The sequence below is a fragment of the Spermophilus citellus genome (genome assembly GCF_964194105.1).
Source record: "Spermophilus citellus genome assembly, chromosome: 8".
In the NCBI taxonomy this organism is placed as follows: domain Eukaryota; kingdom Metazoa; phylum Chordata; class Mammalia; order Rodentia; family Sciuridae; genus Spermophilus; species Spermophilus citellus.
This window is the reverse complement of record NC_138189.1, coordinates 7,172,799-7,199,639: the sequence shown is the minus strand read 5'-3', so window position 1 is coordinate 7,199,639 and position 26,841 is coordinate 7,172,799.

The following is a 26,841-nucleotide window of genomic DNA, read 5'->3' as shown; positions in this document are numbered from 1 at the left end:
TGTTTTACTGCAGCTGCCACAATTTGCCCTTGTTCATTAATGTCTCTGGCATCTAAAGCCTGTTTTACTGCAGCTGCCATGACTTGCTCTTGTTCATTAATGTCTCTACATAATTTAATGTATGTGTTTAAATCTTCCTGTTTCCATGGTCTAATGATATCTCTGCACCAACGATTCGCTTGGTCATAAGCCAGTTGTTTTATTAATGGCATTGCTTGTTCTGTATTCCCAAAAACTCTGGTAGCTGTTTGAATAAGCCTATCTACAAATTCAGCGTAAGGTTCATTAGCTCCTTGTATTATCTTAGATAATTGACCTTGTAAACCTCCATGTCCTTGTAAAGTCTTCCATGCCTTAACTGCATCTACAGCAATTTGTGAGTATACGCCAGGATCATATGCAATTTGTTGCTGCCGATCCTCATAAGGTCCCTTTCCTAACAACATATCTAGATTTCTCTGAGAATAACCAGCTGTTGCATTTCGCATAGCCGTCTCCTTGCAAAATTCCTCATTGGCAACCTTCCATAACAGGTATTGTCCTCCATTTAGCACAGCTTTACAAATATTAGCCCAATCTGCTGGCGTCATGTTTAAGTTGGTAATGGATTCGACCAAGCTTACAGTGAAGGGTGCTTGGGGACCATAGGTTGTTACAGCCTCTTTTAGCTCCTTCACTGTTTTGAAATTTAAACCCTGGTAAATTCGCTGCCCTCCTACCTCAAATACAGGGCATACTTGAGATCCTGTCTCAGGATCCCAACTATCAACTGCGGGGGTTGGGAGCCTCCTAGCATATGGAGGTGGTGCTGTTGATTGGACTCTTATGCCCTCTGGTGATAGAATGCTGTTAGTAGCAGTCTCCTGTAGAGGTGGTGCTGTTGGTTGGACACTTACGCTCTCTGATAGAAAGGTGCTATTAGCAGTCTCCTGTTGTAACTTTTCCCCTGATGGCTTTTTCTGCTCTAAACTTCCTTCTTCTGTCTCACTAGCTTGAAAGACCTTCTCTTTTACTTGAATCTTTTCCTCTTTCTGACTAACTTGAGAGACCTTCTCTTTTACTTGAATCAATATGTCTTCTCCTTCCTCTACCTTTGTCTGAACTGAAGGCTTTGGACTAAGCAAACCAGATACGAACATCCACAATGGCAATGTGCCAACTGGCAGAGTCCCTGGGTTGTTCTTTTCTATTCTTTTTAAATCTTCACCATGATGGTTCCATTGTGATATATCTAACAACTCCTCCTTAAAAAGCCATGGGCTACATTGTTGTATTGTATCAACGTATGCCCTGACTGTTCTTGATTTTACTGAGATGCCTCCTTCCTCTAACAATTTACTTAACAGTCTTTCGGTTTGTTTTTTACTAATTGCTGATCCCGTATTTCTGCTATAATACAACCCAACAAGACGACGCCAAACAAAACCGAGACAGAATGAAGTAAAAATAGAACCACACAAAATCATTATATCAGCCTTTCTATCCTCCTGAAATGTCCATCCGTCCTTTATCCCTATCTGTTCCTCAGACGCAAATAGTTTTTCCTCAGATGTGAGCGGTTTTTCTTCCGTCTCACTCATCTCCAGGGACAGGCAAGTTAAAACAAAAATGAAGCAAAACAAAAGAGGAATCTTAGAATGGCTACCCATCCTCTCGCCCTGCCCTCAGGGGCGAGCAGTTTACTTACCCTCAGTCGCTCCCCGTGCGAGCCACCAAATGCCGCAGTCTGGCTGGGCACAATTCAGGAGCCACTTGTCAAAAGAAACTAACTTTATTTTTAGAACTACAAACGCCAAACAAAACAGCTCCTCAGGAAAAAACCCTCAGAGCCCAACTGCCACCACCGGCTTCCCACAAGCCTCTCACCCCCACACAACCCTCCACCTCCCACAATCCTCCTGTTCTTGAGGCTGATTGGCTGGGTCACATGGGCGGAGCCAAAGAAGTCCCCCAATTAACAGCTCCGTGGAGGAGCCAATCAGCTAGATGTTGCTGGGGCCGCTGTGAGCCAATCATCAGCTGGCAGTCTGAAGGGCAGGGAAACAGCCCAATGAACATCACCGCAGAGGAGCCAATCAGCTAGATGTTGCTGGGGCTGCTGTGAGCCAATCATCAGCCGGCAGCTGGAAGTTTGCTGGCAGCTGGAAGTTTGCTGGGGCCCCTTTGGCTGTGGCTCTCAACATGTGGGGAAATGGAGGCCAGCTGAGCAGAAAGGAACAGAATTTGCACAGTTACGAATCCCTGTTCTTGTGCATAATCGCATTACGGTATGCCATTTAACATGCCATCATATTGCTGATGTTGATAGCTGAGGGATGCACCAGAATAATACAGATATGTCCAAAACCCACTTTTGATTTCAGACCGTGAGGTTCTGCAGGGCTGCAGTGGACTTGGTGAAGAACCACGATAACACCGTCAGAGACTGGCACACCTTCAAAGACAAGCACGTTCACAGTGGCTGACACAACTATTAAACTGAATAATAAAATGCAGCAGGAAACACACACACACACACACAGAAAAACTAAACTCCATGTGATGCTCACGTTAGGAATGCAAAGTACCTCCTGAAGTCTGTCAGACACTTCAAGCTGGTCCCAAAGATAAGGGATAATGTGGTGGTTGGTTTTTCATGATTTTTCATCTTCACTGTCAGCCTCAAACTTGATAAAATGGAATAATTCCAGGTTTATTAGTGTCAAGGCACATTTAGGGCTCCTGTGAGAGACAGGTAAAAGGCGGAATGGGGCAAGGTACTCTCAGAGGTCGCCAGCTACTAATTGCAGGTGTGGGGAATCCACAAGCCCGAGTGACAGGAGACAGGAAGCAGGGGTGATGAAGCTAGCCATTTTCCACCTTGCAGCCACCAGATTGCTAAAAGCCACCTCACACACACCTGTCACATAAAGCTATTCTCAAGCTCACCGGGATGATTTACTCCACAGGGGCTACATCACGGGGACTTCTGTGCACAAAGTAAAATGGCTTGTGCCTGAGGAATCACCCTTTCTTGCTGGCTTTCTGGGGGAATGGCAAAGCGTGTGTAGGCACACACTCGGTGGCAGAGTCAAAGAAACAGCTCTATTGAGGGAAGGGAGGAAAGACATCACGTTTATAAGCCACTCTTATGGTTTAAGTGCTTTATATTATTTCCCTGAGATATCCCAACCACTTCAGGATTTGAGCACATTATGCTCATCTTACAAATTAACCCCCAAGATTTAGAGATGGAAACAAATGGCTTGATCAACACCACAGGAAGGCAAGAATCTACTCCAGGTTGTCCAGCCTGGAAGTCCCTACTCCCTTTACCTCATTTCCCACTGAGATGTGCCAAAGGCTAGCTCTCTCGTTCTCTTTACATAGATCTACCTTGTCTGTGTTCTACTCAGACATTAATCATCCCCTGACTCAGGTTTGCAAACCAGCGTTCATTCAGAGATGGGGCTAAAGTATTAATACTTAATTCAGATGCACTTGTTATACAGACTTCAAACTGTAAAGGCACAAGAAGTAAATATTAGAGTGGAGGGCATTCTGGTTAGAGGACAGAAAGACAGAGCAGTAAAGGACATAAACCTTGTGGGTGGGTAGGCCTGTCTTGTGGACTTTCCTGGTCCCATTTATCTTTGCCTCCCTTCGGCAAATTGCAGCTGTCTAAAGAGAGCATCCTGTTGGATGAGGAATCGAAGTAGACAACCTCCGAGTTCTTACCCAAAAATGCACAAACAAAAACCAGACCTTTCCTAGTAAATGCAGGAAAATTATTTTTTGGCAGAGCAGCTATTTCACCAGCCTCTCTTCCAATATTGAACTTACCTCCGTGTCTCTGTGACCCAGGCACACACTGGGACTCAGGCACCGTTGTTTATCCTCAGGAGGAAGGGGATTGAAAGCCGAGAACGTCACCCTCATGGCAGCAGCAGGATAATGTTGACATGAGTTGAGGATCAAGAAACTGTCCTTTTGGCACTCACCGACCCCTTCCTCTAAGGAAGAGGTTTCAATGTCCGCTGCAGGCAGGGGGGGCAACTTTGCTCAGGTTCCTTGATCCAGAACATTCCTGGGTTTTTGATGAAGTGACTTTGATGAACAGTGTGCTGCTGGTTTGTCTGAACTCGACGCCTCATTAGGCTGTGAGTCCTCGGAGGGAATTGCTGTGAAGGCCTGTGCCCTCCCAGCTCCTGCCCCTAAGGCTCTTGGATCTCAGTTTTTCAGTGCGTATCTGAGTGTCATCTTTGGACTCCAGGAGGACAAGGATCAGATCCACCAAATGTGTCACCGTACCTGGAGCCTTACCAGGTGCAGACAGTCTGGTGTGGGTGCGAATAATCATGGGTTGAGTGGATGTATGCAAGCATGAACGCACTTTCAGAAGATGGATTGCTACCCATTTTTTTCTCTTTAAAATGCAGAGAAAGAAGTTCATGAACCATGCTGAACACTCTCTACATGTTGTATGTTATGTCAAGCACTTAACATACATTATTTCATGGGGCTTAATATGATCGTGCTCGTATGAGGAAAAAGTAGCTCAGGGTAGTAGGGTAACTTTTCCAAGGCCACACAGCAAGCAAATATCAGAGTTGTGAATCACATTCATGGACGCTTTATTCTAACAGTTAAAGGTTATTTCAGTTTAGTTTGCCTTTACCATGCCTAAAATTTTTGAAGTTCACAGAATAGGCGACTGTGAGCTGGAAAAATATGGAAGAAGGAATGGATAATTGGATTTACATGGCTATTTGGATGCAGGGGTGGGCTTATCAATAGAATGGAATGGAAAAAAATCACAAGCAGAGTTTGGAAGTTTCCATTAGTGAAGATTCTCAGTTGCTAGCAAGAGAATTTAAGTTTGTCCTTGTGGTTACCTAGAAAGATAAGGTCACAAATGAACCTTGTCAAAATAGATGCCATCCTTCTGCGCACATCACAACACTCAGGCTACATGCTCAACAAGTTATCCTGTCCCACTTTCAAGGCTTTCGGAGGAAGGTGATAAGGGGAAGAACATAGAGGATTAGCTCTTGTATTACACCATCGATATGGAGTCTGAGACCTTTGAAGATATGCACCGCCACACCGATGTGGACAGAAATCAGACACTAAATAAATAAATTGCCACAGTCTGGCTGGGCACAATTCAGGAGCCATTTGTCAAAAGAAACGAACTTTATTTTTTGAACCACACATGCCAAACAAAACAGCTCCTCAGGAAAAACCTTCAGAGCCCAACTGCCACCACCGGCTTCCCACAAGCCTCTCAACCTCCCATAATCCTCCTGCTCTTGAGGCTGATTGGCTGGGTCGCATGGGCAGAGCCAAAAAAAGTCCCCCAATGAGCAGCTCCATGGTCTGAAAGGGCGGGGAAACAGCCCAATGAGCATCACCGCAGAGAAGCCAATCAGCTAGAAGTTGCTGGGGCCGCTGTGAGCCAATCATCAGCTGGCAGTCTGAAAGTTTGCTGGCAGCTGGAAGTTTGCTGGGGCCCCTTCGGCTGTGGTTCTCAACAACAAATAAATGGAGAGGATCAGATTCTTGAATCAGGCTAAGCCAATCACCAACATACAAGGAGAAAATTGTGACTCTCTAATCTCCTGGGATACAGGAGTTGTTTGTTTTAGGAAAAAAAGCAAGAATAAACTTGTCCATCTAATTCTTCTAAAACCCCAAATCCCACAGTTTGCTCGCCTCCAAGAGCTGTTGGGGAAAAAACAGGCTCTGTTCCCAGATGTCGGCAGCATGGTGGGAATGAAAGCCAGGACTCAGGAGTCGCGGGATGCCAGAGTCTTGTAGGTATACTCTTAACATTGATTCCTCAGCAAAGATGAATGTGAGAATCTTGGCAAATGGCAGCCAGATAAGAGTGTAGAGTCCCCAAATCAGAGAGTATTGATGGAGACCCTCACTTAGTCAGGGGCTTGTGAGAGCCTCCCCACAGGGATGGAGCTGGCTTATCAAGCAGTTCCCACATTAGCCACTGGAAGTGGAGACCTACACAGATGCAAACACATTGGCATTCTCAGTCAGTCACTTGGTTCTGAAGGGTAGGAAAGCAGGACCGTTCCATCCCAATGTTCTTGGAGGGCAAACGCCAGTCTACCATGTCTGGCAAGCCAATTGTTTTTCAAAGCAGATTAAGGTCTTCTTGCCTGGTCCCTGCTTATCAGAGAGGCAGCTTTGCTTTGGCAGTCTCTAATCTTCTCCCAGCCACTGGTCTTTAAGGGGAAAGTGTGGCCAGGGCACCATAAACTTTTTGCAAACCAGACAGTAGCTATTGCTATGGAAATTCTGGTAGTTTCTGGGGGCTTAAAGGCTGATCAACTTGCTGAAGCATGATGCAAATGGCTTCTGTCATGTTACAGCTTTTGTAGGGCATTGGATTCCTATTCTCACAGCTAGTTTTCGATGCAGAATCTCCTAGCCTGTGGCTTTATCTTAACAAATCCCCCAAGGAATTTCACATTTGAAATCTTTTACAGATTTACAATGATTTATTTTTCTCGTTTTCTCTCCCATTAGGTTCCAGCACAAGCTACAGTCAGTTGGCCTGTCCTCCTCTCTGGATCTTCCTTTTGAAATCAGTCTGAACCAGCGAGCTTTGAATGTCAATTCTGATCCATGCTAATGGTACAACCTTGGGAAAATGGCTTTATTTCTCTGAGCCTCGGTTTCCCAGATGTCAAACTGAAATTATTATAATAGCCAACATAAAGAGTTGTTGAGGACTAAAGGAGATCATCATTAGAAGATTCACTACAGAGTAGAGGCCTGTCATCCCTTGGTTTCTGCTTCCTTTGTCTTCTCTCCCCAAGATGTATGTGTCAATAAGAAAAAATGTAATGAGATTCTACAATTCTCATATCATTAACTCACACATATTCTTCAATATCCAACTTAAAAGTTACTTACTTCAGTATCTCTTTCCTTCTTCTCCCTGGGAAGCCAACACTGCTTATCCTATGCTTCGATAGCACCTTGTATCTCTTATAGTACTCTTTATGCTTCCTAATAACTACTCACTCATAAGATCCTTTATTTAGCAAGTATTTATTAAGCCACTTATATCCCAGGACCAAAGACTCTACTAAGTGTCAGGGATACCATCAGAATAAGATGCTCCTAATCTAATGAAGCAACAATCTATTTCTCCCTATGGATCTGAAAAGAACTCATGAATTTTTGTAGCAATTGTTCAACACGATGCCTGGATTGAAAACATCTGAATATTCACAGGCGACAGTGCTGTTATACCAGACTAGAGGCCCTAAGGAGTGTCGTTGTGAATCAAGGCCTGCATTTGTCCCCCTCCACTCTATCAGTGAATGTTGCAGGCTCCCCTCCTTCGTGTTCGTGGATGAGGGTGCAAAAGGAGAGGATGTAGGTGTAAGATGGCAGGAAACTCAAAAGGTACAAGGAAATATGACTACCTCTCTCCAGATAAGAAAAGTACAAAACAAACTGTTTGGAATGTGCCATAGCTGCCTTCTCCTCCTCAATAACTAACTAACTAACTCACTCACTAACTAACTACATACATAAATAAATAAACTGAATAAAACTTAGAACAAATAATCCAAACAGCGGAATAAAAGAGCCTTCAGTCTCTTCAACTGAACTATATAGATGTGGGTCCTAACAGTTATGGGCTGAATATCCTCCTCTCCAAATCCATGCATAGAAATCGTACCCCCAGCATGATGATATACAAATGTGGTTCCCTGGGTTTATGATTAGGTTACAAGGGTGGGGCCCTCATGAATGAGATTTGTGCCCTCACAGAAGAAGTGTGAGGGAGGGGTATGTTTCTCTTGGCCATAAGAGGATGCACTAAGAAGGCAGCCCTCTGCTCTCTGCAGGACAGGAAGAGGACTCTTTCCAGACCCTAGATCTGCCTGTGACCTGATCTTGCCATTTCCATTTTCCAGAACTGTGCAAAATATGTGTTTGTTATTTTTTTCTACAATAAGATATCCCATTATAGCAGTCAGATCTAAGATGCCCACCCCACCACTTATAACTGATTGACACAGGATCTGTGACCTGGGGCACATTGTTTAATTTCCCTGGATTTCTTTACTCATGTACAACCTGAGACTAATTATGTCACCTCCCTCAAAAGGAGGCAAATTCCTTAATGTAATGTCTTATGCTGAGCAAGTGCTCAAAAATTCAGCTATTCATAAAATCTGCAAGTTTTTCATAAATGCAAAAATCACTGCACTACTAAACCCAGCTATTCTGTGTTGGAAAGTGCTCTGCCACTGAGCTACACCCTCAGCTGTATTTTTCCTCTCTGAATATAGACACATACAAAGTCCTTCTCCACTAAAGAGCATGCTTCTTTTGACCTTGCCACAGCCTCCACACAATCACCCAAAAGCAGGTACCAAACTCCAGCAGAAAGAAAGCCTGGAAGGAAAGAAAGAAGTCTTGGTTTTCCTTGGGTGTTATCTCCCTATGTGAAGTCGTTCATCTCACTCCACCTCTTAAGGCTTCAGTATGTTCAGTGACAAATCAGAACTTGGGCAGGTGAGGCAGAAAACAGGGGATTGCAAACCTCCTTTGTTACTTCCAATTCTGAAGTGGGATCCATCTCTTCTGATCTTCCATCTGAGCTGTCCCCAGCCACTGTTGAGCCAATGGAGTGCCCTGAAGTGACACACTGGGACTTCTGAGACTCCATCATAAAAGGCCTTGCAGCTTTGGGGTGGGCCTCTTGGAACTCAGCCATCCTGCTGTGGAAAATGCAGGCAGCCCTGGGAAGAGGCCTACAGGAAGAGGAATGGAGACCCCCGCTAAGATCCCAGCCAAGTGGTATACTCTTCAACAAGGGGTGAGACTCTTGGAAGCAGATCCTCTAGTACCAGCAGAGCCTTCCTAGCTGACACCATGTGGGGCAGGGAAGAGCTTTCCATCCCCAACCACCCCTGCCCCAAACGCATATTCTAGAAGTTGTTCAAGCCACTTTGCTTTGGGGTGGTTTACACAGAAATACTATATCAGAATAAGAGGGTAATTTATGTTCCCTTCCCTCCACATCCTCCTCTTCTGCTCACTCCTGAGATCCCCTTAAGCGGGACTTCAGATCTGACCTTTCAAAGAGATCATCAGGGATTTCTTTAGGCTCACATTCTTAATCCTTATCAACAGTAGTTCATCAACAAATATGCTTTGAGCACCTACTGTATTGTGAAACACAAGGCACAGTCTTAGCGCTTAGGATGTAGGAGCTACAGACCAGCTCCTGAGCTCCAGGAACCCAGAGTTTCATAATGGAAGAGGAGAAATACAGACATGACAAGAGAGGTGGATGCTGTGTGGGGAGGTTCCAGGATGCTGGGGGACACAGAGAAGAGACTTGAGCTCAGTAGAATGGGAGCAGGAGCAGAAAGCCTCTTGGTGAGTGGAAGACACTTTTTCCCAGAGGCTGTTCCCACAGAATGAGCATGAATCAGCTGGGAAAGGACAAGGAGCAGCACTCCTGCAGGCGCAGGGGGAGTAGACTGATTTTCCTTTAGCTTCTCTACCGTGGGCTCTCCTGGTATTCCAGCCTAGGTCCTGTCGTTGTCTTCTATTAATTCTCCTCCCCCCACAGCGATGTCCATGGTTCTATCTTGGGGACAACCTGACCCTCTCCTCTGGACTGTTCTCCAGCTTCCTTAGCCATTTCTGCAACTCCAAACTTGCCTCAAAGGCAGCTACCAATTCAACTTTGTTGGGCATTGAAAGCAAGATTTCTTTGATCCCTTAAGATAACCCAACGGCGTGACATAGTTTTCCTACAGCTCAGCAATTTTTAATTTCCTCTCTTGTTCATGGAGCCATCATGGTCTCAGTTGTGCAAGCAAGCGGCCTGGATCTCGGATTCCACAGTGCTGTCCGCTGCTCTGCTCCCGCCCTTCCACAGCAGCCCGAGCTCCCTTCTCCTAGTCAGCAGCTCTCCGGTTTTCTCCCTCTGCTAGTCATTAATCCCCCTCCAGCAGCCCATCTCAATCCCTCGCTATTCAGAGTCACTCATGGACCATTAAAGTCCCTGACAAAAAGCACCCTCCCCTGCCCAGCATGTAGCATCCCCAGTCGGCTGCTGCCAAACTCTGGAAAGCTGCAGAGCTCCCCCAACACTTGCTCACTGTGGCATTTAAGGATTCTTGCCCCTTTCCCCTCTTTATTCTTAAGTAACTTCTTTGCTTTCTTGTCACAGAATTGAAGAGGGCGTCGGTAGAGAGGAATTGTTAGACACTGGCAGGAAAGAAACTGGCTTGTAGCCTTGGCCTTCCAGTAACTCCTGTGTGATCATGAACAAGTTACTTAAACTCACTGAACCATAGCGTTTTTAAAATCTAAAACAGGGGTCATCAAACCATGGTCCATGAGCCACTCCACCTGCTGCAGGTTTGCTGGGGCAGCTTTATCAAAACATAGCCACATGCACGCCTTTACACATCATCTGTGGCTGCCTTCACACTTGACAGCAGGGCAGAATAGCTGTGATGGGGAGTTTCTGTCACACACAATCTAAAACAGTGATTATCTGGCTTTGGCCAAAAAAGTTTTCCAATTTCTGATCTACAAAATGATTCTTGATATTTCTATAAGCCCTACCATTTCATGATGGTAACTATGCTTGCAATATTTTAAAAATTCCTATATATACAAATACCAGAGGGAAATTCATCTCTTTAATCCTTGTGCATCACCACTTATGTTCTAAGGGTGTTAGGTGGTCACTTCTTTTTGAGTCTGCTTCTTTGTTTTTACAAATGCTTCTAGAACCTGTTTTGGGAATTGTTCTGGGGTTTATAAGTAAAATACTGGCAAAACCATCTAACCTTATCCTCATCACCTTGCAGGTATTCATTCAATGTCCTATGTCCTTCCCTGAATCTTCTTGGTTGTCTAATTGCAATCTCTATGTAGAGACGAGACACAATGTCTTCCTAAGTTAACGGGTCTTTAAATGAACTTCCACTGCTTCATGAATATTCCATGGCCAATCTTAGTTTTGACATCTACCTAAACACATTTCACATCTTTGCATCTGTCCTCCCTCCTCCCTTTCCATTGCTCTATCTTTCCAAGCAGGAAGTAGGAAAACTCAATAACTAAGGGCTCTTTGAGGGGTGAGAGAAGTTGTTGAATGAGGGCCACGGCTGGTACATCTCAGGATCCTCCACCGTGGTAGGCTGAGGCTGGGCTTCCCCAGGACTGCTTACAGCCAATGTGTGAGTGCAGTAGGGACTCTAGTCCCAACTTCTGGAATGTGGAATGCCTCTGATAAAACTCTCCACTGTCCTTGGCGAAATGCTTACAGACTAGTGCTTCCATCTGAGACTCTCCAGTCTTCTTGGTCCCTCTCTTCAGAGGTGCCAAGCCTGCACCACAGACCAAGGGCTTCAGGTCCACTTTGCTTGGTTTCCTTTTCCCTTTGTAAGTGTTTTCACCAGTAAATCTCTTATACTGGCTTGATACATAGTGTTCAGGTGACCCGAACTAACCAATCAATGGGCTGAGAAAACAAGTGGCAAGGTGGATAGTGGTGACTGCCCAAGACACTGGCTGTTTGCTAAGAGTGGTATGTGTGCCCAGGCAGTCCCTGGCTCCAGGTGGAAGCTTATTGCTGAATAGTTCATTTCTGGTGACTTAGGACCATGTCCTGGTAGAGTAGGACCATTAACAAATATGATGTTTGGGGTATCAGAATGAGAAAGAGTACACAACCAAACTGCTGGTTTTGACTAAGTTGTGCGGATGTCCTACTAAGGGATAATAAAAACTACTAACAAGCCATTAACAGGTAAATGTAGAGCCAGAGGAGCTCTGTGGTTGCTTTTGAAGAGGCTCCTAATTCCTGCACAAGCAAGACCAGACCCAGCACTTTAGAGTCCCAGTCCAGACTCCATTAACACTCAAAGCTCTGCCAAAAGAGGTTTAATAAGCTGAGATCAGAACCCTGGATGCAAAAGCCTTAGCTCCTAAACTGTGGAATGGGTACATGTAGGTGGACTTCCCATGGAGGGGAGGTTCGGAAGTGTACCCTCTCAGAGTTCTGGTGCCTGCCATTTCCTGGCAAGTGCTGTCACTTCTATTGGGCTGGCTGCTGCTGCAGAGACCATCTCTTCACAAAGCAGATGGCCCCATCGCCTGCCCCTGCTGTCAGACCAATGTAGACGCAAATCAACTGGGATGTTGAGTCTGACATGGGAAGGAAAAGAGGGTATACCAAAGAGACCATAGAAGTTGCCAACAAAGATCAACAGGAGTCAGTTGGACATTCCTAGGATTGGATTTGAAGCAAGTATCATCAGAGGGTAACAACCTATGGCTAAAGAGGTAAGATTTTCAGAGGGCATAATCTCAAGGCAAGAAACCCAGGGGTTAACACAAACACTGCTAAGCTGGCCTAAACTAAATGAGTAGAAATGCCTGCATTGTCTTAGCAGATGGTGCAAGAAAAAAATAAACAGGCAGGGGTAAGTGGACATGCTGATTCAACACAGTGTGCAGGGCCACAAGATCCTCCAGAGAATTGTATTTCACAGAGGGGTCAGGAGCACACCATTCACTGTGCCCCAGGGGTGCACTGCTAGGAGCTTCACAAAGATGTCCCTTGGTTGCCCTCCTCCTAGGAGGGGAGGTGACCTCTGAGCTGGGTGTGCTAATATCATGGGGATTAGGAGGCCTTGAAATGAGGCAAGGGATAACATTTTCCCCCCAGAAGCCAGAAGGATGTGATTAGCATAATGACTATGTTATTTTAAAGGGGCAATCAAGGGGATTTAGTCTTCAGTCATGGGGAAACTCAATAGAATATGACAGCCATGGGGTAAAAGTAGATTGGCAGCCAACAAGCATGATATTGACACCCAGAAGCAAATACCAGCAAAAGAAAAAACAAGACTGAACAGCAGGAGATGGAGGAGGCTGTGTGAATAGGAAGCCAGGATCCTGGAGGGTGAAGTGGTACATACCTCTAATCCCAGTTACTCCACAGGTTGAGGCAAGAGGATGGCAAGTTGCAGGCCAGCCTCAGCAACTTCCTGAGACCCTGTCCCAAAAAGAAAAAAAAAAAATATATATATATATATATATATATATATATATATATATATATATATATAAAATTGGGGAATTAGCTCAGTTATAGAGAATCCCTGAATTTGATCCCCAGTACTGGAAAAAAAGAAAAAGAAAGAGATAGAAGAAGGGAGGAAGGAAGAAAGAATGAAACCCTGACTCTTTGCTCAGGACAGACTTGTGCCCTTTTAGGTGCATAGACTAAAGAGGCAGGTGAGTCCCTAAGAGGAAGGACACTGCCAGGCTGCAGCAGGTTTACACTCTAACAAATGCTCCAGCCCTCCATAAAAGGGACCTGGTCACTTATACAGAGCTTGTGTACTGGGGCAGGGGGCCAATAGACAGTTCCAGGACTGTTGTACACAGGTCTGAATGGCCCCAGTCAGAGTGAGGACTTGGGAGCAATGCAGACCAGCAGATCCATGTATCTCTGGAATGAGCTTTGATGGCCCTGGAGTCCCTGCCCATGTCTGCCTCCAGAAACTCCAGCTTCAGGAAGTATAGGTGACCCATCAGCCACCTAGGTGCAGCCACTGTGGACGCTGAGAACATGTTTCCTGTAGGCTGATCCCAGTCAACAAGAGCCTGATGAGGACATGATCTTCACTGTGCCCCTCCTGTGGGACTCTGATCCCAAATATCTTCAGCTCAGGGAGCCCCACAGCAAGGAGACTCTCTCACACCACAGCCCTATGACTTGAGGCTCACCCTACTCAGTCCTTCCTCCCCACTCTTCTCCCAGACATAGGCATCACTGTGGTCTAGCATTCTACCTACCCCTAAGCCCTCCCCCACCCCTCTACAGATTCCCTCAACAAATCCCTTGCACATTCAACTGTGCCTTGTCATCTGTGTTTCCTGGGACTCAAACTGTCACACTGAACAAGAAAATGACTGTCACACTGAACAAGAAAATGAATGGAGATTGCTATTCTTTATTGCCATTGATTCAACAAATATTAAATAGCACAAGTACTAGGCTAAGGCTACAAAGTCAAGTAAGTTAGTGTCCTAGTCCCTTCAGGAATAAAGTTAACTAAGAAAGTACTGTCTGATATATTTTGAGTGAGGTGCACGTATCCTCACAGTAGCAGAGACTTGGCACACACACTCCACACTCTTCAGAATGTGGAGACGTAGCCTGGTGTGTATTTGTCCTGAATAAGTTGAAGCTGGACATTTCCTGAAGGAGTATTAAGAAGACAAATCACAATTTAGGGACTTGGCAATATTCTAAATGCAAATATTCAAACTGAATTTAACCACATTAAGAAATGGGTTGAATTAACAAAGATTTGTTGGGTAAATTGCCTCTGGTCTCTAGAGATTTTCATGATAAGCTAAGGATTTTGACTGTGAAAAAAAAAAAAAACTGTGTATCAAGTCTATTAAAGATTTGTGACCATCACCCAAATAACCAAACATAAACATGGAGTTGTCCAGCTGAGATGTGAAGAGAGAAATGATCCGTAAAGAATTTGCCAAGAAGTACATTGTAGATAATTATGATTGTGCATGAGAGCTCCTCATCTCAGCAAAGTGAACACATAAATGTATTAAAAATGTTACAAGGGGTGAGGATATAGCTCAGTTGGTAGAGTGCCTGCCTCACATGCACAAGGCCCTGGGTTCAATTCCCAGCACCACACACACACACCTACACACACACCTACACACAAAGTTACAAACTTCATGAAAATAAGTCCATTTCATGAGAAGACCATTATGCAAAGCTCATGGCAAGGAAGGTTCAAGGGTCAAAAAGACATCTATAGGAGACTTAGAAGATGGTGAAAGGGAGCTGGGCAGTGACTCCCCATCTGCTCACGGCACAGAAAGAAAGCAGTGAAGGGAAAGCGTAATAGACAGGTGGGTACAGAATACAATAAATGCTCTGAGACTCAATATTACAAAGGGTGAGACCTGAGAGATTTGAAGATAAATTACCAGAGTAGAAAATAAGCACAGAGTCCCTCAAACCTGAACCCAGACCAGGATGGGGAAGGCAGAGGGACAATAGAGAGAACAAAGGAGGGTGAGTGGAAAATCATTATAAGTTCCTCCACTTAAAAACATTTGGAAAGGCAGATAAAATTTAAAATGTGATGGAAACAAGAGTCCTTAAAACAGATCAAGCAACTTAAGACCAAATTGTGAAAATAAACCTGAGCTGTGGATCCACAGCCATCTTGTGGACCCCTCAGCCAACCATTTGTCCCCTTAGATCAGCACAGTGTATTCTTATGCCACAAGAGCTGCAAATAAGACCAGAAGAAAGTGTCTTGAAATAAGACCTCTTAAGAATCCTCACAGAAGTAATTTCTAGTGGGACCACGACTAGGTGATGTGGATCTGGGAGGGGAAGTGTGCCTAGCACCATGTAGCCTCTACAACCCAGGTAAGATCAGGAAGTTCTGCACAGCATCCACTGACCCAGATAGTGATGGGTCAGCCAAGCAACTTTTACCCCAAGCAGAGGAAAGCAGATCCATTGGGCTACACCAGCTGACATCAGTAGGAGGTATCATGGAAAACCTGGGAACTGTCCTCTCTCCATCCCAGGACTGCACCAGAGAGAAGCCGCCTGAATATCCAGTGACATAATGATCCAGTCCCTGGATAGGGGCAGCTGCAGGAAAAGGCTGCTAGGAGACTTTTCCTGAATACTTCAGCAGCTTAACAGAAGATATCTGCAAACAAAGCCCCCGAGGGAGGTTGGTTAAGGTGAAAAATTCCCTGATCCAATGAAACAGGAACTGGCTACTCCCAGCCTTAACTGGCTCCCAACCTCAATGGTGAGCACAACTGGCAAGTGAAAGGCTTTGTTTGCACTAAGTGGACCTTGCATCAGTCATGTCAACAGAGAGAATCAACACCTGCTGCTCAAAACCTGGGGACGTGGAGCCCTCAGCCAAAAAGTAATCCCCTTAAATCAGCACAAGTTTATACCATGATATGAGGAACTGTGGAGAACAGTATAAGAGGTTTTATTTCTAATAAGGTTGAATGGTACGAGGATTTGTTCTGAAGTAATTATAACAAACAGGGTTCAGTGATAACTCTCAAAGAGGTGTTGGGATCAGTAGAGGTCATACATTGACTTAAGGTATCTGTATCTGGATATTTGTTCAACACAGAGCTCCTAAGAGACAGTAGTCCCTTACTTAAAAGAAGAAGTGAGAATACCAATAGATGGGTAGAAATAAAAACAACAGGAGAAGCAAGGGAAGAAACTATCCTCCAAAGCCCATAAGCCTTCAACAACTGACTTCATCAACACCACAGTCAAGGAAAGGTTAGAGAAGGAATTTGGAAAGTTCAGAGTCAGAATGTTCTATGAGCTAAAAAATATAAGGAGTGAAATCAGAGAGAATACTTACCCAGCACTATTAAGCCTCCAAGTTGAAGACAAATAAAAGCCTTCTGTGATAAATAGAAGTTAAAAGAATTCATAACCAGAAAGCCTGCACTATAGAACATACTCAGTGAAATATTCCATGAAGAAGAAATGAAAAATAAAAATAAAAGTCATCTTAGAAATGAATTACAGTAGAAGAATAGTCAATGAAAGTAGAATCAAGTCAGATTAAAACATTAGAAATGAATCAAAATATAATAAATCTCAAGAATAACATTGAATGTAAATGGTCTAAACTCTTCAATGAAAAGATATAGGTTGGAAGATGGAATTTAAAAACAAGATCCAACAATATGCAGTCTGTAAGAGACTCATGTCACATACAAAAGCATCCACAGACTGAGGGTGAAGGGATGGAAAAAAATATGTATCATTCAAATGGAACTTTCAAAGAAGCAGGGGTAGCTGTTCTTATATTGGAGGAAGTGAACTTCAAGCAAATATTAATCATAAAAAGCAAAAAAGGTCACTTTGAAATGCTTAAGGGCATCATACAACAACAAGATATAATAATTGTAAATATTTATGACCCTCAAAATGGTGTATCAATATACATAAAACAAAACCTCTCAATATTAAGAATCAAATAAACTGCAATGCAACAATACTGGGGGCATTAAACCACTGCTGTCACCACTAGATAGTTTATCCAGACATAAACTAAGTAAAGATTCTAGAGAATTATATATATATATATATATATATATATATATATATATATATATGTAGTAATGTGGCCCTAACAAACTTTTATAGAATATTTTATTCATCAATGACTGAATTCACTTTTTTCTCAGCAGCACATTTTCTAAAATAACCATGCTTTAGTTCACAAAGCAAAAATTAGTAAAAATTAAAAAATGAAATAATATGTTGCATTCCATCAGCTCATAATGGAATGAAATTAGAAATCAATGATAAAAAATAGAAACCATTCTAAAACCCGGAGATGAAGTAATACACTTTTGAATAATGACTGAATAGCAGAAGAAATTAGGGGAGAAATTTAAAAAAAATACTTAGAGGTAAATAGCTTGGGAACTGCTTCCAGGACTCAGCCTCCCTAGTACCCAGGTCCCCGGTGCCCTCCATGGTCCTCTTCTCCCCCACAGTCCCAATCCCTACATCATCATAGACCAGTCTATGATCTCCCCATCCTTGGAAAAAACAGTATTCTTGACAATACTGGAATCGTGGAAATTTAAAATTTTTCTATCAGACTGATTGGCGTGTAGACTGGCTGTCTTGCTGCGGGTTTGAGATCCACTTCCCTGATTAGCAGAAAGCTTGAATATTTCTTTCTGTTTTCTTACTAATAATTCAGGTGTCTCCTCTGTTAGTTTTTCTATTAACTTTTTGAAACAATTTCTTGTGAATTTGTAAGAGACCTTTATAATTTCAGGAAACCAACCATTGGATAGTTGTCAATTTCCTCTCCCAGTCTTTTTTAAACTGAAATTTTGATTTCAAAGCAGAAAAATTCCTTTGTAGTTTGCATTCCTGGAGTTCTTTAAAATAGATCTTTGTTTTACAATGAGGTCTTAAAGTTTTCCTCTTGCGTTTTCTCCTAAAAACACTAGTGTATAGGACCTTTAAACATGTCTGATATTGATTTTTATTTGTTCTTTGAGATAGGGAAGTAATAATCTTCCTCTTGATGCCAACTCAATCTATTAACTATGATATTTTTTATCATATATCACCTTGACACGCACAAAATACAATTGTAGAACAATATAAGTGATGCAACACATCAAAATCTCTGGGATATTATAAATTCAGTTCTAAGAGGAAAGTTCATATAGCATTAAGCTCATACACTAAAATAATAGAAAGATACCAAATAAATAATCTAAAGTTGTATCTCAAGGGCCTAGAAAAAGAAGAATAAACCAACACTAAAAATCAGTAGAACAGGACACATCAATAAGTGAGAGCTAAAATCAGTGAAATTGAGAATAAAAATATGAAATAGCAATAAAACTAAAGTTTTTTTTTGAAAGGATAAATAATACTAATAAACCCTTAGTCGCACTAACCAGAATAGAGAAATGCCCAAATTAACAAAATTTGAGAAGACAAAAAAAAAAGATCACTACAGACATTAGTGAAATTAACAGGGTAATCAGAATCTATTTTTAAAAATCTATATACAAGCCAGAAGGCTAAGGATTGTGAGTTCAAAGCCAGCCTCAGCAACTTACCAAGGCCCTAAGCAATTCAGCAAGACCCTGCATCTAAATAAAATATACTTTAAAAAAGCACTGGGGATGTGACTCAGTGGTTAAGTGCCCTTGGGTTTAATCCCCAGTAGAAAAAAATATATACATCCATAAACTAAAAAATATTGAAGATATTGAAAAATTCCTAGACACATATGACCTGCACAAATTGAACTATGAGATTACACAAAATTTAAACAGCTCAATATCAAGTAATGCAATTTTGCTGTGCAAAACCTTCCAACAAAGGAAAACCCAGGACTGATGGATTCTCAGCTGAGTTCTATGAGACCTTTAAAGAAGAATTAATACCAATCCTCCTCAAATTATTCCCATGAAATATAAAAAGAGGAAATACAGCCAAACTCATTCTCCAAAGCCAGTATCATCCTGACACCAAAACCAAAGACATACCAAGGAAAGAAAACTTCAGACCAAGATCTCTAAAAACCATAGATTTAAAAATTCTTAATAAAATGTTGGCAAACCACATGCAAAACATATTATAAAGATAGTGCACCATGATTAGGCGGGTTTCATCCCAGGGATGCAAGGTTGGTTAACATATAAAAATCAATAAAGGCAATTCACCACATAGACTTAAGGACAAAAATAACATGATTCTCTCAAGAGATGCTTAAAAAGCATTTAACAAAGTACAGCACCCATTCATGTTTAAGACACTAGAAAAACTAGGGATAGAAGGAACTTACCTGAACATTGTAAAGACTGTATGTGACTCACCCAAAGCCAGGATCATACTGAATGGAGAAAAACCTTTTCTATTTCATGGGAATAATCTGAGGAGGATTGGTATTAATTCTTCTTTAAGGGTCTGATAGAACTCAGCTGAGAATCCATCAGTCCTGGGCTTTCCTTTGCTGGAAGGTTTTGCACAGCTGCTTCAGTTTTATTACTTGATATTGAGCTGTTTAGATTTTGAATGCATTTCTTCTAAAAACAGGAACAAGACGAGGATGCCCACTTTCACCATTCATATTTAACAAAGTCCTTGAAACAAGCCAGAGCAATCAAACCAGAGAAGGAAAATAAGAAAAACAAATAGGAAAAGAAGAGCTCAAATTATCTCTGTTTGCTGATGACATGATCCTATAGATGATCCCTCCCCCCCCAAAAAAATGCCACCAGTATACTTCTAGAGCTCATAAACAAATTCAGCAAAGTAGCAGGATATGAAATTAACACTCATAAATCAATCACATTCCTATACTCCAAAGATAAATCTGCTGAAAAAGAAATTAGGAAAACTATTAAACTCACAAGAGCCTAAAAAAAGGAAATGAAACACAAGAAAAATAAAAAGATAAACAAAATGCCTGGAATCAATTTTATAAAAGAGGTGAAGGACCTCTACCATAAATATTATAGAAGACTAAATAAAGTAATTGAAGAAGATCTTAGAAGATTGAAGACCTCAAGTGTTCTTAGATAGGAAGAATTAATATTGTCAGAATGGTCATATTACTAATAGTACTTTACAGATTAAACTCAATCCCCACGAAAATTCCAATGACATTCTTCACAGAACTAGAAAAAGTAGTTCTAAAATTTATTTGAAAAAAAATAGGAGACATAGAATAGCCAAAGCAATCCTTAATGAAGAAAAGAAAGCAGGAGGCATCTAAATATCAGACCACAAATTATACTACAGAGTTCTAGTAACGAAAGAGCGTGGTACTGTCAACAAAACAGACATGAAGACCAGTGGAATAGACCAGAAGACACAGAGACAAACCCACATAAATGCAGTCATTGGATACTAGGCAAAGTTTTAAAAAAATATATGTTGGAGAAAAGACAGCCTTTTTAAAAAGTGTTTCTGGGAAAACTGGAAATCTCTATGTAGAAGAATGAAATTTAGCCCTCTCTCTCTGCACGCAAGTCAACTCAACGTAGATCGAAGACCTAGGAATTAGAACAGAAATCCTGCAGCTGCTAAAAGAAATTGTAGACCCAACTCTCCAACTTGCATGTATGTGCAGAAAACAACCTCCTTAATAAGACTTCTAAAGCATAAGAAGTAAAATTTAAAAAATCAATAAGTGAGATGTCCTCACAGCAAAGAAAACAATTAAGAGCATGAAGAGAGCCTACAGAATGGTACATTTTTGCCACTCACTTAGGACATTAATCTCCAGAATGTACAAAAAACTCAAAATACTTAATTTGAAAATAATCTAATCAATAAGTGGGCAAAAGAACAAAGCAGACATTTTTCAAAAGAAGAAATATGAATGGTCAACAAATATATGAAAAATGTGGGGCTGGGGTTGTGACTCAGTGATAGAGCACTTGCCTAGCATGCATTAGTCACTTGGTTCAATCCCCAGCACCACTTAAAAAAGTAAATAAAGGAAATAAAGGTATTGTTCCCTCCACAACTGAAAATATTACAAAAAAGTGTGTCACATCTCTAGCAATTAGGAAAGCACACACACATACACACAATACATTAAGATTTCACCCGTCTCCAGTCACAATGATGATTATCAAGGATACAAATAATAAGAAGTGTTAGCAAAGATGTGGGGAAAGGACACACTCATATATGGTTGTTGGAACTACATATTAGTGCAAATGCTCTGGAAAATAGTTTCAAGTTTCCTCAAGAAACCAGGAATGGGGCCACCATATGAACCAGCTATCCCACTCCTCAATATATATCCAGCACATTTAAAATCAGCATACTGCAGCCACATCAATGTTTAAAGCAGCACAACTTGCAATAGCCAAGCTGTAGAATCTACCTAGGTGCTCTTCAGTAGATGAACAGATAAAGAAAATGTGGTTTATAAACACAATGGAATAGTATTCCACTATAAAGAAGAATAAAATTATGCCATTTGCCTATAAATAGATGAAACTGGAGTCTATCATGCTAAGAGAAATAAGCCAATTCCGAAAAACAAAGATCACATGCTTTCTCTGATATGGGGGAGCTAATGCAAAATAAGAGGAGAGCAGAAAGAATAGAAAAAGAGAGAGGGAATTTCATAAAAATAGAGGAAAGGGCAGTAGAGTAGATGAAAGGGATTGAGGAGGAGCAAAAAAGGGATGAGAAAAGGGAAGAACATGAAATGAACCTGACTGAACGTTCATATGTGCATCCATGAATGTGGCATGGTGTGTCCCACCACTAGGGGTATCCACAGGACACCAATTAAAAAAAAAAAAAAAAAAAGGCAAACTGTGAATGGATTGAAGAGAGGTTGGTAAAATGGTGGGAGGGGTGCAGGGGGGCAAGGAGAAAGCTCTGGGGACTGAACCAAAGCAGGTTGTGTTCCATGCCTGGGCGACTATGTGAAGGTCTATCCTGGTGCTGTATATAACTAAAAGGAATAAATAATAAAATAACAAGTCTAGAGCTGGAAGTAGGTCGTTGGCTTCCTCACAGGTTTCCAGCATAAGTACTGAGTTACCGGCAGACCACTCTCTGGGATAGTCACAGAGAACAGCACTGGTGAAGGGCTCATGTGCTTTTAGCATCTCACACCTACCCCTGTGCCTAGGCCTCAATCCACTGTGAGAGAGGGCGTTCACAGGCACCACCCCTGGTTTAGACACAAAGGGCCCACTGAGTAAAGAACACGGAAGCAAAGGCACATCATTAGTGGAAGAAGAGACAATGAGGCCCAGCCATACTTTCCTGGACCTTCTTTGCACCCCACGCCACATATGTATATTGTCCCCAGGAAAAGTCCCAAGAGTTTATATTTATAATAACTATTTTGATGACTTTAGTCATAATTCTCCATGCTGATCAGCAGAAAGAGAAGGAACTTTCTGTTATGGGTGTAAAGATCTATTTTTATTACATGAACTAGTTTAATAACTTAGAAGTGTCCTCTGTGAACTGGTGAGGCTTATTTTAAGCAATACCCCTTAGCAGGCAAAAAGTATGTTTCCTGTTAGGTGTTGACACAAAAGGTGCCACAGAAATATGACCAAAGCCCCTGCAATCGGAAGAGGGGTGCTATTACCTCCTGTCTCCTGGAAGCTGATTCAGGACTGCTCTGTTTACTCTGAGCCCCTGCGCTCTGCCAGCTGCCAGCACCAGGTGGGGCGCTCAAGCCCACTGCTTCAAGAACTCCAGCTGGGCTCAGCTGGGCTCCATCTCCCCCTTCTAGGATGCTGCAGGGTTTCCATGCTGAATTCCTATTGGAAAGCTGTGATCTCAGGTTTGCACATTAGAGGATCTCCATGACTCCTGCTGTGTGATGCTAAGGCCTTGTCCCAAACCAATGGAAGCTGAAGCCAGCTGCTTACCCGACAGGAGGGAGATGGCCTGAGATATAGGAATGTGAAAAGAAACCATCCATCTTCCCAGGGCGACAGTGCACAGCCACACTGACTCCCTGCTCCTGCAGTTGTCCCAACCCCTGGGGAGAAAGGGTACAGAGAACAGAATGAAAATCTGGGAGCTACTCTTTGCACTGATGGAATCTCATGGAAATGGTACCACAAAGTGCTACTGTTTTCCCCAGTCTTCCAGGCTGATGAAGTTTGCTATTTGGCTTCCAAAGGAAACACATTGGGAAAACAAGTTGTTCCAATTTTAAACCAGAGTAAAACTTTTGACTCCTGTGAAATGCCTTCAAAGAGCAAAGGCAATTTGTAGTGATTAAGATGGACACTTCACATCATGGGTGTTGGGACAAAAGCAAAGGTGGCTTGCAGCTAATAACAATAATGACAATATAGTAATTATAATGACAAAAGCTGAATTACGTTCCTGGGCACTGCCTGATGATGTCTATAGCTGACACTGTTGGATCTTCCCCACATCATAAGAAGTTAGGTACTAAGAGTTCCTCCACCAGACACAGCGCCAAGTAGCACAGAAAGGTCAAACTGACCCAGGCACACAGCCAGGATTCAGCAAAGCCAGAAGAAGCAAGATCACTGGCTTGCATCCCCCTGTTTTAGTCACAAGGCAACAAAAGACAAAACACCAGTACCAGGGAGCACCCTTCAAAGATTGTATTCTGGTCTCTCAAGCAATATATGATTCTTTTCCACTGTCTTAGTCCATTTTTAGTCACCGCATCTCAATACCTGAGGCTGGCACTTTATGAGTAAGGAAGGTTCATGGTGAATCTGGCTCATGATTTTCGTGACTGGAAGGGGTTCAGCAACATGCCACTGGGCTTCTAGAAAGCACCCCCCAGCTGTGTTACAACATGGCACAGAAGCAGAAAGAGAAGTGGCCATTACAAAAGAGGGATTCAGGAGAAGTGCCAGATCCACTTGGCACTGGGACTTCCCACAAAAGCAAGAGAAAGAGCAATTCTGAGATAAAAGCATTAAACCCTCTTGGAGGACCTAATCACCTTCAACTGGGACCCATATCTTAAAAGGTTCCACCCCCTTCCAACACCAACATACTGGGGACCAAGTTTCACCACCCTTTGAGGGACAAACTCTACCCAAACTGTTACATTCATTGTGTTTTCAGAATTTTCAGAAGTAGAAGCATTTCCAATCTTTTCCCTTTCCATTGTTGAACAAATTGAAGCTCACAAAGTTTCAGGACTTTTCCAGAGTTCCTGAGAAAAGTGACAGTGCAGGAAATCAAAGCCTGGTTCCAGGATGATAATATTAAGGCTGAATGAACATTTTGCATCCGGTGAGGTCCTGCCCATAGCAAAAAGTTGTGGAAAGAGACTGTTTTTCACAGAGGTTTATGGAAACACAGCACATTGAGAAAGCAAGCAACTACTGCTCAGCTGGGGTGGCCTCAGGATTCATGTCATAACACCCATGTTTTGCCCTTGCCCTTCCAAGAAAATGATCACTTTCTCTGGCTACCTTAGAAGAATTTACAGGTCTGAAAGGGCTCGTTTTCTCTTTTAAGAGTCAGCCTTTGGGAGAATTCCAGGTCAATGAACTAGCTATACCTTACGTGTTTGTAGCTCTAACCATTTTCAATGAACAGCTTTATACACTCCATATGTAGATATGAAAAACAACATCCATCAAACAGAAACCAGATTCTCCTTTCTGTCATCTGCCCAGGCAGAAAGTGCCAATGATTTGTGTATCAAATCACTTTCCAACAGAGGGGAAATGAACAGCGTCTTCATCCAGGAGGCCTGGGTAACTCAGACTCAGAACAGAAACTATACTAGTAAATACTACCATCTATTATGCACTTAAATGAATCAGAAAATTATCTGAGCAATTCACATGTGTGTCTTCCTTTGATTCCTCACATAAATGCTGTCAGATAAAAACTGTTTTTATACAGATCATATTTGTGGTCCTCAACCAGGAGCAATTTTACCCCCAAAACATTTGGCAATATCTAGAGACATTTTTAATTGTTAAAAAGAAGGTAGAAATTAGAAGGTTTTGTGGGCATTCAGTGGGTAAAATTTAGATAAACATTCTATGTGTAAACATACTACAAAGCACAGTTCAATACTTAAGAACAAATGTGAATGTTGTCAAGGTTGAGAAACTCCTTTTTGAAGAATAAATAATGTGAGTAATTGAAATGACATTCTACAAATTAAAACAGTAACAAAATCCAACCCTGTATCTCCTATTCCCCATCCAAATGAAAACATAGCAAAGCGTTACAGGAAAGTATTACCAGGAATCCCTGGCTCACTCTGTTAGATTAGTATAATATAGGTCAATGAATCATATGAGGGCATTTCAAAAAGGAAATTATAAATCTATCTACATAATAAATTATGATGTGCAACCTTTAAAAATGCATGGTACACCAAATCCAGCAATTATAAATTAAAACTTGAACAAGAAGAGTTTGCCTCAGAAATTCAAGGATGGTTCAATGTCAAGAAATGTTAGGGAAGCATTATATAATTTAAATAGATGCAGACAAACATTTGAAAAAAATTTATTTTGAAAAGTAAAGTTTTATAATGTTAAGAATATAAAGGAATTTTTAAACTGACATCATTAAAAGCCTTTAACAAAGATCAGCATAATGATAAAATTTAGAATGATTTAAATTAATGAAACAAGAATATTCCCAACCACCAGTTTTATTTAGTATCAAAACTCTTGTCTAAAACAGAAAAAGAGAAAAACTGCATGAATTATGAATTATAAGCATTGGAAATGATAAGATTTCTATTTTAGTCAGTTTTGTGTCATGTGACCAAAAAAGTAGTCAACAACAATTTAGAAGAGGAAAATGTTATTTGGCTCAGAGTTTCGGAAGTTTAATCCATGGTCAGCCAACTGAATTCCTCCATGGCTAATATAAGGCAGAATATCATGGCAGAAGGGTGTGACAGAGGAAAGCAGCTCAGGACATGACCATCAGGAAGCAGAGAGAGCTCTGTTCACTAGGGACAAAATACAAACCCCAAAGTCACACTCCCAGTGACCCATCTCCTTCAGCCACACCTTACCTGCCTCCAGTTACCACCCACTTAATCAGTGGATTAATGCACCAATGAGGTAACAACTCTCAAAACCCAATCATTTCACCTCTAAACTTTCTTGCATTATCTCACACCTTGTATCTAAATCATGATAATTACATACAAAGAAAATTTAGGCAAAGGTAAAGATAAACTATACAATCAAAGAGATTGCTAGGCTTTATAATAAGATTAGCAAATGAAAATCAGTAATAGCTTATTAGAAATTAAAATGAAAAGAACCCATTTAGTAGAATTGCAAAATACAAGATTCTCAGTAATAAATTTAACCAAAAAAAAAATGTATCACCCGAGGGCTGGGGCTATGGCTCAGTGGTACACACTTGTCTGGCATGTGTGAGGCACTGGGTTCAATTCTCATTACCACATATAAATAAATAAAATAAAGGTCTATCAACAACTAAAAATAAAATAAAATAAACTACCTTTGGAGGGAAAATTTTAAAACATTAAGAATGAATTTAAGAATATATTAGTAAGTGGAGACATATAAAATGTTCATAAATGTAAAAATTGATAAAATGTCAAGTCTTCCAAATTAACTATAAATCCAGAATAATTTTCACAGAGTTTTAAATGGAAATATTCAAGTCATTACTATCATGTGTACAAAACAGCACAGGAGCAAAAAATCTATAGTAAATTTGAAGCAAAGAAAAAGATGAGAAGAAATGCCCTATGA